Raw genomic sequence first — 15,545 nt, 5'->3', positions numbered from 1 at the left:
TGTTTTAATTTTAATAAGCTCTTCTGCCCACCAGTAAAGTGGCCACCAGGTTGCCATAACCTAAACCGTATCAGGCTGTATTCAGGATAACATTTTGCTTATGCATGTGTGTTAGCATCTTGTCTGACTGTTATTTCTTGGTCTTGCAAATGCCATTGGTTATCTTTCTGCCATGTCACTTTGTTTGCCTATCACTTTGCCACGAGAAACCCTCAAGTTCAGGTCAGTTTGCTGAGGCTGCTGTTTTTTTACCAGCACATATCTCATCATAAACTTTCAAGCAAGACCAAGATCAAGGTTTTAACACTAATAGTTTGTAAGGAATCACGAGACAGACAGACAGATCTTAGCATTTTATATATAAAGATTAGGTCAATATGATCACCACATCACTCTGTTGATTTGGTTGCTTTTGTTCTGCTGTTATAATGCTGTAGGGTATGGCATCTATTATTAGTCATGTGGCTATGACATCATCACAGCAACATTATAAAAGAAGTGAAAACACTGGCATCCAAGTTTTTGATCTGCTAAATTAAATAATGAATTTAACACTGTAGAGAGAGAAAGGGTAATAATTTAATGTTATTATTCAATGGACTTGTTTTTGAACTTAAAATTTTGGTTTTGCTTTGAACTTTGATGCTCATTTATTTTGTAACCTGACTCTTGACTATTTACGTACAGTTCTTTTTTCTTTTCTCCTATATAAAGTGTCCTTCATTTCCAGATCTTAAAAAAAAAAATAAGTCTTCTTGCCATTTTTCAATCTTGACTAAAAGAAATGGCAAAAGTGCGTACAAAATTATGCACAGTATAAACCTTACACGTTAGGTAGCAAAATGTAATATGACTGTAAAAGAATAATTTTCACACATTATTCTCAAATGTTGCTTAATTCAGTTTAGGGTTATCCAGGCTACAGGAATGCCAGTTCATCATCGGGCCAATATAAAGGTGCCAGTCAAACTACCATGCACATTTTTGCAGATGTGGGAAGAAACCAAACTAAAAAAGAACACATAAACGAAGGGTGGATGTGTCAACTCCACAAAAACAATCACCAGGCCAGGATTTGAATCCAGACTCCTGGAATTGTAAGGGATCAGAGTAAACCACTGGGCTACTTTACCACTCTAGTAAGACGTAACAACTTTTCAAATACCTTGTCTTGTCTTAGTCACACCCAGAATGCTGCCGGAAGATCATTACGGAGCACCTGGAGCACATCCGGATGAACTATAAAAGGGGCCGCCTCACTCCATTAGATGAGCCGGACTTGGGAGGAAGAAGATGGAGCTTGTGAGGAGAGGAGTAAAGGAGGCAGAAGAGCTGAGAAGAGACTAAAGGGAAGAAGGGACTGTGAGCAGTTTGTGGCTGTTTAATGCATTGTGTGGTGGTGTAAAGGCAAGAACGAAAATAAATGTGTGTGTTTTTGGACATCTGGTGTCTGTCTGTCTGTGTTCGTTGGCTGAACTTCCATAAGAGTAAAAAAGACAATTCACTATCCTGAGTAAAAAGATGGTCTACTCTATGTATTTATAAACTGCTTTTCCGAACTCTTTTACTCTTTGCTAAGAGTGCTTCCCAAAAGCCTTAACAGAACTTTCAATGGTCCAGTCCTAATTAACAGGAAATGCCTGCAACATAATCTGTGGTTAATTTGAAATGTTTCCTTGCCACTGCAGTGGCACATTAAGTTTCCTGTTGCATTTGCAGATGGCATTAAACATGGTGTTATGCATTGATGTGTGTTTTAAAAATGAACTGTTATTGATTTTGTTGTAGCCGTGAAGCGATCAGGAATGAACATTTACAGGATTTAAATAAAATTCCACCTCAAAATGCCATCTGTGTTTAACGATTGTAGATTTATAAATAGGTTATTAAGAAAATAGAAGTAGTAATGATATTGTCACATGTACAGAGTACAATGCAATTCTTACTTGCTTGTCTGATCAACATGCAACATGTCACTACTATGTGAAGATGTGCCTGTGCTCTGGAGGGATAAAATCATAACTTTGGAACCACAGACACTATATTAAAAGCAAGCTGCAATCTGCCTCAATTACAAGGCTTTTGCTCAGACAGACTGCGATGAACTATAAATGAACTCTTTGAGACTCTTTTACACAGATTAAAGCTGTTATACATCTATGCCTTCTTTCTTTCTAGTCTTTCTAAGTGTATAATCTTAGTTTAGAATGCCAGGCTGTTTATGACCTACAAGTAAAGGGAACTGGAAAAAGCTCATTAAAATACCAAATCAAATAAGCAGAAACTGACGTTTATATGCAGGTGGCTGGCATGCAGGGACAAAGCAGATTAGTTCTGGCCATGGCTTGCCTGGGGGATTGCGTTATACCTAAACAGGAATGAACTGGTCAAAGGGTATGAAATCTGCATCAGGGAAAATGCTCAACAATGTCCCATTGATCTTAGACGTCCATCAAGAAGCCATAAGACCAGCATAAATTTAAGCTAATAGAGAAGTTTGGAGTCTCTCTAGGGGCAGCGCAGTGGTGCAGTAGGTAGCGCTGCTGCCTCGCAGTTAGGAGACCCGGGTTTGCTTCCAGGGTCCTCCCTGCATGGAGTTTGCATGTTCTCCCCGTGTCTGCGTGGGTTTCCTCCGGGTACTCCAGTTTCCTCCCACAGTTCAAAGACATGCAGGTTAGGTGCATTGGCAGTTCTAAATTGTCCCTAGTGTGTGGTTGGTGTGTGTGTGTGTGTGTGTGTGTGCCCTGCAGTGCGATGGTGCTCTGCCTGGGGTTTGTTTCCTGCCTTGTGCCCTGTGTTGGTTGGGATTGACTCCAGCAGACCCCTGTAACCCTGTGTTAGGATATAGCAGGTTGGATAATGGATGGATTGATGAATGGAGTCTCTCTATCATCCCATCAACCAGAAACTGATGAGCGGATGAAAGACACTATTGACCTTGATACATCAGAATGACTTCCACTAACTGAACATTGAAGTTGTTGTCCATGTGCTGGCCTGACTACTGAATTTAAACAAACTGCCAGGCAGGGTGGACAACTTCTTTTGTCATGTTTCCTTTGCTGCTAGTCATCAGTGAGCTTTCTGACTTTAAAGCAAGCATGCATTTTTTTTAAGGACTATACAGTCAGACTATCAGTTTATACTTTCTATTATATTTTCTTTTTGCTGCTCTTGCTCAATTATTAATCAATATGACTTTACAGTTACATTCCTTGCATCTCTTAAGTTATTGAAGTTATAAAGTAAATACAGGGTATGGTGTTAAGGAGATTTCCACTTCTTTTCCACAGGGTTAGTAGGCTGAGGGAGACATCCCAATATAGTTTACAGCGCAGTGAGAGTTAACACATTATTGGTTGATAAGTGACTTTAATCGAGGTATATTTGTGTTCTTGTGTCCCAGGGACAATCGTGTGTTGCTCATGCCAAGGCTAGTGAGCCCCTACATGGAATACTAAGGCATGACTGGCAGTGTAGGCATCACTCATAATCATCATTTGTGTGGATTATCTGTATGTGTGTTATGTTTAGAACAGTAATGGTGCACTGCACGATACCATGCAGTGAATACACTTGACATGAGCATTCATAGTTTTCATCCTCTTTCTCTGTACATTTAGCATTCATTTGCTCAGAGGTTGATGCACTTGCTGCTTCCTGAGCAGCTCTTTTTTTCTCCACTCAAGCGGCCCGCTTCTTTGCTTCTTTTGTCAGCATCTGTTCACGTTAAAACTGATTAAGTCAGTGTTTGTGTTGCAATTACTTAGTACATTTTCCTTAATTTTTTCATTTAAGCTGGCACTTAAGTCTTCAAACTGCCTCAAGAATGATTTAAGATATGAAGAGGTAGGGGAAGTGACGGCGAAGGTGGTAGGAATAAGAATGGCACCCGTATGCATGTGCCACACGGGCGCCCTGCTGGCCGCTGACGAGAGTTGATTCTACAATAAAATAAAATAAAAATAAAAAGATGAGTAACCTTGGGGGTCAATCATCACTCCGAAAGCGGATAGTAGACGTCACGTAGTATATGTGTAGCCTGTCCAATTTCAGGTCAATAGGCCAAATGATTTGCAAGCTACAGGTGATTTAAAATTCTGGACAGACAATCGGACCGCCACAGTAGCGTATTATCTAAGAAGATTGTGAAGGAAATTCAGTTCAATAGCGAACTTGGTGAATTGCATCCATCCCACAATAATACAGCCTGTGAGTGCAGGATTCAGAGTAGTACAAAAAGGAGATACCTGCTCTTGCTTCTTACTGTTTGTAGAAAAATGAGATGTGTAGAAAATGCATTGTTATCCTATGAGTATACTTTAACAATTCTAATAAACTTCTGACAACAGAAAATTGTACTGCAACATATTCTGGGTAACCATATACAGTATGTCACTTGTACAGAGGCTCTCCTTTGCATTTAACCTTTTAACGTGTAAAACACATAGAACATTTTCAATACTGCTTGGAAAGGTGTAACTGCTAGCCTTTGGTTACCCAAGACAACCACAATAAGTGTGTGTTAATGCATACTTTCAATGTAAAAGGATAGTTGGTTGGTTAGCATTGTGGCATTGCAGTTACTTTTGCTTCATCAAACATTTAGAGCCACATCAATAAGAAATGTGTGTATTAGGTTAACTGGTGTTTCTAACCTGGAATAGAAACAGTAAAATGCATGACCAAATCCTGAAATAGTATGTACGGATGTAGGAAACGTAATGTAGGAAACGTAAAGGCAAGGTGGAATGCAAAATGCACAACGTGAAAATGCCACAAGAAAATTATTGACAAAAAAATGTGCAAATTAATGATCAATCCAAGAGTGATCCAGATTGTTAGCTGTGTGGCCAACTGAGAGCGCTATAACCCAACACACAGACGCAGGTGGCACAAGTCCAAGCACACGTGAGGTTTATTTACAATTTCACTGTCCAAACAAGCACAAACACACTCTTTCTTTACTTTACTTTCTTTCTTTTCTTCTTTATTTTTCTCCCTTTCTTTTCTTCTCTTTCTCCTCCACTCTCCTCAGTAAGCTTCATCGTCCTCTTCCTGACTCTGGCTCAATGAGTAGTGTCTGCTGGCCTCTTATATAAGTCACCTGGAAGTACTCCAGGTGCTCGGTGATGAACTTCTGGCAGCACTTAAGGTTGTGGCACAAGTGCTGTGCTCCAGGACTCAGTGTCTGCTGCAGCACCCATGGACCACAACTGGGCTGAATCAAACACCAACTCCCATGGAGCCCTGCAGGAGTCCAAGGTACAGCTATCATTGGAGGCAGCTGCCACCTTGCGTTCTGGGGAGGTAATATTCCGGCCACATCTCCTCCCCTGCTCCTTCCGGTGTGGAGGTGTCCCGGCTGGTCCATGACAGTTTCTATCTGGTTGCTTTTAATTTTGCCCATTTGGTTTCTATAAAACATTGTGTGGTGTGGTACTCCTAAAAAACTGCCATCAGCCCAAGTTAATGAACTCACTTTAAATCATATTTTTATGTTAACAGATGTTTCAGACCCCTTTCAGGCAGCATCAAGTGCAATGCAGTAACCAGCACTGGACTGGGTGCCAATTTTATTACAAGGGGTCTTACAAAAAAGAAGCACTGCAGCCCAGTTTCTTTCCTAGCTGGGTTGGCTGCTGTGGAGATTAACAGTTGTTATCTGTGGCTAGTCCCATCTAAAGATGTGTGTTAGGTTGATTAGAAAAACTAAGCTTACTCTGTGTTAGTGTACGCATGACGGTATCTTATGATGAACTGGCATTCCATGCATAGTTATTTCCTGTCCCATTTTTTACACTGCTATAGTTTTACTTTCTCTGCTGTTCTTTTTCCTGTTTTCTGTGGTGGCAATCTGCGCCACCACTACCTGATGAAGTTACCATGCAGTTCTTACATTGAAGGATTGAAGGCCAGATGTGCACATGACCATCATCACTTAATTCTTCCATGTGAAGCCTGAAATCCATGACGACTGATTGAGATCATTTATGTTAGGCAGAATGCCTGGAGGGGGCTGAGTGGTCTCATGGCCTTGGAACCCCTGCAGATTTTGTTTTTCTCCAGCCCTCTGGAGTTTTTTTTTGTTTTGTTTTTTTCTGTCCTCCCTGGCCATCAGACGTTACTTTATTCTTGGTTAATTAGCATTGCCTAAGATTATTTTTATATTTTTCTTTCTTCATCTTGTAAAGCACTTTGAGCTACATCATTTGTATGAAAATGTGCTATATAAATGTTGTTGTTGTTCTCTATGACCCTGCACTGGAAAGTGAAACAAGTTTCTAAAATTGTTTCATACAGACAGTGAAGGGTTTACTTAATGCCAGGCTTTGACATAGGCAATATAAACAATACAGGATGAATCATTGTGGCAAAACAGTACGAGCTGCAAAATCGGCATGTGGCATTAAAGACTTCAGTAGTTTGGCAGTGAGCACAATGACACTGCCTGGAGCTTAGGCAATATATAAAATCATGCCATTATGCCACTGAAATTCTGAGAATGGACTTTACCCCTTTTATGGAGCTTTAGAGGTCACTGGGCAGAATGCTGAGCGGGCAGCCTAGGGCCATAACTGCATAAGAGGTGTCATTGGAATCAACAACAACCAGATCATTCAAAACCCAAGCAGCACATGCAGTATTTCATGGTTTTTCAATAAGTAGTCTGTTAGGACTGATTTTTATATAGTTGCTTTTCATAAGTGACCCCTTGTGGACTAATTTGCTTTAAAAGATTACAGTGAATTAGTGATTCAAAAATAAATTAACACTGGCAAGTGAAAGCAATTAAATTAACATTTACAAGTGAGGGTAATATATGCTTTATAGATCTCCTGGAACTTGAGGCTATTTTTATATGAACACATGGCCCTCTGTATGTGTTGATTTAGACCATATGACCACTGATGACTGTTCACTTAACGCTGAAATGGGACTTTTAAAACTCAAAGAAAGATTTAGTTAATGAAGGATTAAAATAAATAAGTAGAATGCTGGTATGATATAATGGCATACAATTATAACGTTACTATAGCTGCATAACAGTTTCAGGAGACTGTCTTTCAGACAAGAGCTCATCCACAGGGTTTGGCTGGGGCTGCTGCTCTTTTTAATATGCATAAACAATCTGGACAAGAATATAATCAATAAACTGGCTAAGTTTGCAGATGATACCAAAATAATCGGAAGAGCAGATAATGTAGCTAAATCAGCTAAATTGTTACAAATGGACTTGAACAGTATACAGGCGGGGCAGACCTGTGGCAGATGAAATTTAGTGTAAGTAAATGTAAATTATTAAAAATATTAGATCTGAATGCATAATAGGAGTTTTGAAACTTGAAAGTATCCCAGTGAGTGCCATGCTGGATGGTACGGCGCCCCAACAAGGATGAGAGCGAATTCCTTGCCAGGGCTAAGGGCCTGTAACGGAAGGGCAATGTACTTTAAGACAACCCTATCAGGGTTCTTGGGCACTGCCAGGGGAGCCGCAGGGAAACAGTATACCTTCTGTGAAGGATATCCACCTGGCCTAGGAATGCTTCCGACGTGCAAGGTGTGGACACCAGAAGTACTCCTGAGTCTGACATAAAATCTTTTAAAGTATCAGTTTCTTGATCCAGTAGTCAGAGTCAGAAGGAGGTGGTTAAGACTACATGGGAGGTGTGGAAGGAAGAAAAGAAGCTTTCAAGTGTAATATATTATTCTGGAAAAGGGTTTGGATGCATAAAGGGGCATTATGTACAATAAAACATCTGGTTATTGAACCCAGGAGTGTGTTGTCCAGTTGTATCTCGGGGTTTGGAGTGATCACATGCCCCGTAGTGATCACACCACTTATAAGAAGGACCTGGGAGTCAGAGTTAACTCATCACTATCTACATAAAGACAGTGCATAGAAGCAATCAAAAAGGATAATGACATGTTATAAATCACAATGTTTGAAATACAAGTCAAGGGGGGTTATGCATATGTTTTATAATGAATGCTCTAGTAAGGACTCATCTGGAATACTGTGTATAGTTTTGGTCTATATAAAACCTAGAGGCATTAGGGAAGTCTAGTGAAGAGCGACTGAGCTGATACCAGGACTATGAGCTCTGGAGAAGGATTGAAGGAAATAAACCTTTTCAGTTTAAGCTAACAGAGATTAAGAGGTGATGTGATTGAAGTGTTTAAAATTATTAAATAAATTACTTCCACTGTGGTGGGTTGGCACCCTGCCCAGGATTGGTTCCTGCCTTGTGCCCTGTGTTGGCTGGGATTGGCTCCAGCAGATCCCCGTGACCCTGCGTTCGGATTCAGCGGGTTGGAAAATGGATGGATGAAATTACTTCCATAGATCTCAGCTGTTATTTTAAAATAAGGAACACAGGCACACTGTTGTAAAATTCTTAAGAACAGATTTTGCACAGTTTTTCTTTGTGCAAAAAACCATAGACACATGGAATAGTAGTATGATGGAGAGTAGCACTTTACAGATTTTCAAATCATGATTTAATGTTATTTTCGACATTAATGGAACATAATAGATAAAATCCCAGATAAAAATGTGTATCCTTCTACAAGAAATTAAAACAAGGGAAGAAGTTTACAATTTAGGAATACAGCGATTCAAAACAGACTGCTATAACAACACTGCAGTTGCTTAAAATGAAAAAATGTGAGAGTTAAAGCTCTGCAAATTTAAGCTAGGGCAAATTTTTTAAAGAATGAATGAAGAAATATGATTCCATCATTATGCAAAAAGTTTTACTGGCTATTACATCTGCCAGAGTTGCTCAGCTGAGTACTGATGTGGGGGTAGGGAAGTAAATATTTTAAAAAATACATATTTCAGTGTTTTTCATATTTAATTTAATTTTGCACATTTTTTTACTTTGGGGCGTGTTAATGAAGAAGTAGGTTTGACTCACTTAAATTTCCAGTGAAATGCATAAAAATCCCATTTGCAAGACTCACAAATGTAATCATAAGATTGATTGCTGAATAGTTTTTACAAGACACCATATACTTTTGTTTCTATTATGTACCTTTAAGTCTGCTTATGATCTGTGCCTTTGTTTAAAAATCACTTAAACATAACCTCCTATATTCCATTAATAAATTAGTACCCCGCCCGCCTTATTCTGTCAAGTCTAGCTATGCCCTTCAGACCCAGAAATGAAATTAGTAGTTTAGAAATATATAAAAACATGTACTAGTTCAGCATCTTAATATATATCATGCAGTTATCAGACTGTGTCCTGTCATGCAACATTTGAAATACCCCAGGCAATCAGGGCCATGGTAACATCTCAAAAACACTGTTGGCATATCAAAATCAGACGGTAATATAATATTCTCAAATTTGGTTAATCCAATTAGGGTTTGGGGACAAGTAACAGCCAGTCCTTCACAAGGCTAATTCAGGAGGAACCAATTTTGTGTTGCCAGTTTCCCTAATCTATACAATATATCACTGTCATGCCAGAGAAAAGGACTTGTAGACATAGGGAGAAGGTGGAAACTCCACACAGACAGTAATGAGGTGTAGGACTCAAAAGCAGGACACTGGATCTGTTTGCAGAAGTGCTAATCACTGCACCAACTGCTATCACATTATGGCACCAAATCGTCATTACCCTCCCTATGAGCATGAGTCGGATAAAGTTTGTTAGATAATGGATGAATTGACGGATGTACAATGTCTGAAATTCTGATGAATGTTTGAGTTGGTGCAGGGGTCCCTTCAGTTTTAAGCATTCTGTTTCAGAAAGCGGGACAGTTTTGGCTTCTAGCTATGTAGAAAACTAACTGTGCTTTATTCTTTGTTCTTTTCTGAAATCAGGCAATGTCAGATATGCATCTGTGTCAACATGGATAACTTTTGGAGTTTAGAGCCAGGGCATGTCATGGTATAGATGAATTGATATTTTTTTAGCAGATAAAAACCAGTGGATGATGGCAAACAGGGAAGGAGTGACTTGTTATTCATGGACACTCATGGAATTTTCTTCTATCTACTGCAGTTTTTTTTCCTCTTGCATTCTTTTGGTGTTTGTTTCATACAGATTAGGACTTAAACTGGACAATACTGGTTGAAACTGTACCAGCCAATGTTTTTTCTTTCGTTTATCATGTTACTTTATTATAATAATGCACTGCTATAGTAAAGTATTTATTCCTAATTATATATCCTGAATCATACTGTAATTCAGTACACTGTAAATATAGATGTCTATTTAGAACTGAGAAATGGGCAGTGAGTTTAGTTAGTCTTTCAACATTTTTGTTTCTACGAGTATGCAAAACAATTCATCTAGTACTTTTGAAACCTGCATAATCCAAGTTAGGGCCCAGGTAGACTGCAGCCTATGCCACTATCAATGGACACAGGGTGGTAACCAAACCTGGGCAGTATGCCATTCTATCAAAGGGCACAGACACAAACACCTTCGTAGTTACGTATACAGTGCCAGTTAAAGACACCGATTAACCTAACCTGACATTAGCTTTGACATGTAGGAGGAAAAGAGAAGTAGAAGGAGGAAAAACTCACTTAAACATGAGGAGACAATGCAAACAGCACTGACAATGAAAGGGCCAGAATTTGAACTCTGACAACCGGAGCTTTGAGGCAGCAGCTCTATCCACTACAACATCAATGGAAAGAAATGTACAGTCAAAAAATAGCAGATATAAACCAGATGACTAGAAAACATCAAGCTAAAAATGAAATAAGTAGTGAAAGCTTATACGGTACAAATCGGTCAGATATCTATGGAGAAATCTCAAAAGAGGATGCAGAAATGGTCTGGTTTTAATAGTGACCTGAAATACAGAAGTCTCAACAGCAGTGTGATACATTCTTAGAAAATGCATCTTTATACAAAGATAAAACTGTTTTACTCCATTTTAATACAAAGCATCACAGTTTACTTAATTTATTATAAACCATTTGCTTATTTTTCAAGGTCACAGAGAAAAAGAATAACAGTGAAATCTGGGCGATTCAGTGAAGAAGAATGAGATAGAAAGAAAAAAGATTATGCTGAAGCAAGAAAATCAAAACTTTTAGGTTGCAGAACCTAGTGGTCATTTTGTTGGTGGCCACAAAAGTTTATTATAGTAAAAGGATGCTCCCCAGAAGGCCATTTATTAATAATCCCCCAGGATATACTGTAGTATCTAGTGCAGGGGTCTCCAACTCCAGTCCTAGGGCATCATATATAAACGGTGCGTACGCACAGAAATGTAGTGTAAGAACGTTTCAACGTTCAAATCGTGATGTATAAAACCTAAACTTGGTGTAAAGCCACTCACATTTCCACGGTACTTCATACCCTGTTGTACGCAAGTTCTTCGCTCGGTTTTTCAGACTGGCGGCACCCAGCGTCAAAGCAGTGCTACTGTTCCTGTGTGGTTTATCTTTCTTTTTCAGATCCACGTTCCTGACGTGGCTTTATAAATACACTGAAATTTACAGCATATTGTTTATTAGTTTAATGCATCTGGTTGTAATTAACCTGTAACAATATAATGGCCCACAGAATGGTCAAATTATTCTAAATACCATAGCTGCTTTAGCATTGTTACACTCACTGCACCTTCTTCTTCTTTCAGCTGCTCCCGTTAGGGGTTGCCACAGCAGATGATCTTTTTCCATATTACTCTCATTGCACCACTCGGAGCAGCTGATCAGAAAGAGAATTATCGGTATACAGCATCAAGCACACGCTGCCTCTGCCATGCTTCCTATTTGAACTGTTTCTCACATGGCAAATGCTTCAAACCTTTCCTGTACGGACCTCGCGGTTCAGAAAGAGTTTCATCCCAAGAGCTCTAAATGCACTCATTCAGTCCATCAACTGCTCCTTGTAGAACTGTTTGTACTTATAAGAACAATCACCTCACTGTAAACTTGCGATATAGTTATAATATTGCACAACCTGAGCCACTTTATAAAGTGCGTATTTACTTATGATGACAATATCATTTTTAAGATGAAATGCAGAAAAATATGTTTATTATATTATACAGATAAAACTTTAACTTCATTTAAATAATCTATATTGTTAATAATTAAAGGACACGTGTGAAGAATAGAATAATTAAACATGTACTACGAAGATATTTCAATGTTCCTTAAAAGTTTTGAAGAATCGGCGTTATAAGCTTACAGATGGCTTAACGTCTATTACAGAGCCGATTGTGTGACGATCGGTTACTTGGAGAAAGAAAAGGAAGGACAGGAATTGGAGGTTAGTACGTCTGTAAGAGACAATACTGCAGGGCCTGCCTTAGGCATGTGCAAACTGTGTACCTGCACAGGGCCGCCAAATCCCAGGGGCCACCACGCCAATATATATGGAATATAAAACAGAAAGAGAAAATAATGACACAGCTAAAAACGCAGCGGCAAATTTTGGCAAAAGTTAAACGCTTGTGTCATGAGCACGAGGCGGCAATGGAATTGGCCATCCGCCATGCCTAAGATACCATATTGACATTGACGGGCAAAGGGGCCATCGATTATTTCTCTGCCCAGGGCAGCCTAGAGCCGCCCATGAGTACTGCTGCAATAAATTATTTCATCAAAGGTCGCGTACAATCACTGCGGTACCGTGTTCCCATGTTTAATAACATACTTTAACTCCTATCATCATGAAATTGGTATCACGTATACATTTCAGTATTTTAGTTATGCAGAGAGCTGTAATATCATGAATGTAATGGATTCTGTGTCCCGTCGGAGGAAGAGAAAGCCGGTTTAAGAAGCACTAGTGATTCACACACATAGAGCACATGGAAGAACACATACAAAACAAAGCATTTAACGTGCTACTTTAATTATGATGTGATTTGAGAAACTGGTTAATTAAATGATTTTAAGATGAAGTTTATGATGTTCTACTTTAATGACAAAATAAATTATGTGATTAAAGTGGAAATTTAGAGATTAAAGTTGACATTTCATTTGACAACTTATTCTTTATTTCGGGCACTGTGCGACTTTGTGAACTTGAGTTTTCGAGTATCTCCAACACGCTATGTTAGTCAATCAGCTTCCTTTTGTTGTTTATACCTTGCCTCCACTTGGTATTCGCTGAAATTCTTCCATTTTCCCCCGTCCTTTTCCCATTGTCTTTTCACAGAACACTGAGCTTAAGAACTATTTATATTGATTTGCATATTCAAAGAGGCGTAATTCTGGGAGGAGTTGTGGCGGGACAGCAGGCATGTGCACGAGCGTTACTTTTCATGCTGACCGGGATTTATGTAGCTGAAGGACGCAGAAGTTGGCGAACAGATTTATGCATCTGAATTTTTATGTGCGAAAGCACATTTCGGCTTTTGTGCTTACGTCATGTTATAGTGTGAGTTCTATGCACAGCGTTGTGCATGAGGCCCCTGGAGAGCTACTGTGGCTGCAGGTTTGCTTTCTAACCCTTAGTGACCAGATTTTGCTGCTAATTAAATCTTTGCCTTAATTTTAATTGATGCACAACTTAAGACTCAGGTCCCTTAATTATTTCTTTTTTCCTTAATTAGCAACCAAACAATATTAAGACACAAAATTAAATAACACATAAACAACAACCTACGTCCATCACACAATAACTGAAAATAAAGAAAGGTGAAGGCTTCAGTAATATTGATCTACTCAGGTCCACAAAACATTCAGAATGAGCGCCATGGAATTAAATTACAGGTTTAATTAGCAACGAGAATTGGCTTCAACTTAAGAAACTGAATGAAGTGAAGGTGGTTGGAGTTTGAGGCCCCAACTTAGTTGGTCATCTGTTGGCTCACTTCATATCAAATTTATGTTTAGGTGCCATTTAAGCAAAAAAGAATCAATTCAATGCTCAGAGTCTCAATAAATGTCAATTAAAATAAAGGGAAATAGTTAATTAGCACTAAAAACTGATCACTAATTAAGAAAAGAGCTAGAATGAAAACTTGCAGCCACAGTAGCTCTCTAGGACTGGAGTTGGAGACCCCTGATCTAGTGTAAGTATTGTGTTTATTCATCAGCGAGTAATTAACTTTAAAAGCATAAATATAATGCAGCAAAGTTACTTGGGCTTGTAAGTTTACAGGAAAGTGATTGCAAACCAAGTGATTTCCCCCATAATGGTAGAAATGAGGAAAAAAAAGAACAGTGACATCTGCTGAGTGTCAATCAAACTGCAGAAAGCAATTTAGTGAAAAAGAATGAGAGAGAATAAGAAGACAATATGCTGAACCACATTGATAAGCAAGATGTAATTCTGTATATACAGTAACTGAGCAGCAGACAAACACGGCGGCTCATAGGCATGTAAAACAACCTCTACGATAAAGAATGCAAGAACTAACAGAGACGGAACACATGACGACAATTGATATGATCATCAAATACTCGAAACTTCTGAACATATGAAAGCATTGCTTTTACATCCTTAAGTTGAAGTTTCTTTGAAGACAGCTACTTAAAAAAAATAACATTAATGACAGACTGTATTTTGTATTGTTGACAAAAAATGTTTTGACATAATAGAAATGTTCCACCTACTCTAATTGAGCCACCAGAAGTAATTAAATACATTATGACTTCTACAGGAGGTGAAACAAGTAACTAACTGGAAAACAAAAAAGGTATTAGTTGCTTCACTAGGTTTTTTTTTTTAATCTGAATTGCATTAGTTCAAAAACTATCCTATATTATAGGTGATATCAAATAAAAAGAAACGATTTAAAAAATGTATTTAGTATTGCTGAGTAGTGAACTACTCATGCACAATATATTGATTACTTAATAAAAATCCTACTCTTTTACGATGCATGTTCAGATATGAGGAAACATATTAGTTAAATTGGACAATTTCTGGAAGATTGGCATAGCAGAGACAACTTGAAATCAAAATAGTGAAAAAAACAGAAACCCTATTATAAGCACTGATCTAAACCAGCAAATCTCCAATAAAGGAAAATTGCAGAAAGGTACAGTTTAATGGAGGCAAATACAGTACTAGCACTAATACAATGCTAGTAAAAATGTACATCCAGTTATGTTCTTTATTCAAACATGAGAATATAAAACAAAAGAGGAATCTTCACACACACCCACACATGAACTCACATTCTCAAGCAAACATTGTTCAGTTTCCCAACAGCAAAGGTCACCAGCTAATATCACAACATGTTGAAATAAGTCCAGCACTTATTGGATTAATTTTTACTGGAAACATGCTTCAGTGGAAAATCTAATTTTGTGCTTTTTGGCTTTTTTTTCTTCAACTATCATCTAAGAAGAAGGTGTTCTCTTCAGTTATACTATAAGTTCAAATACAAGACCCCTAAAATGCGGAGACTAAACAATTGTGCAGGAAATGTGTCTTTGAGACTTTATTGCTTTTGGAAATACTTTTGCTACCCTATTAATTGCACATATATTTTGCTTAATCCATTAATAACGTTTTTAAAAGTGGTAATCTGGCTCATACTCCATATGGGACTAATTAGTACTGATTAATAAATTTAATACGGCTTCTTTAAACGCAGAATGTGGAAGA

Source organism: Polypterus senegalus, chromosome 7 (genome assembly GCF_016835505.1).
Source record: "Polypterus senegalus isolate Bchr_013 chromosome 7, ASM1683550v1, whole genome shotgun sequence".
NCBI lineage: Eukaryota > Metazoa > Chordata > Cladistia > Polypteriformes > Polypteridae > Polypterus > Polypterus senegalus.
Note: the sequence above shows the minus strand (reverse complement) of the source record.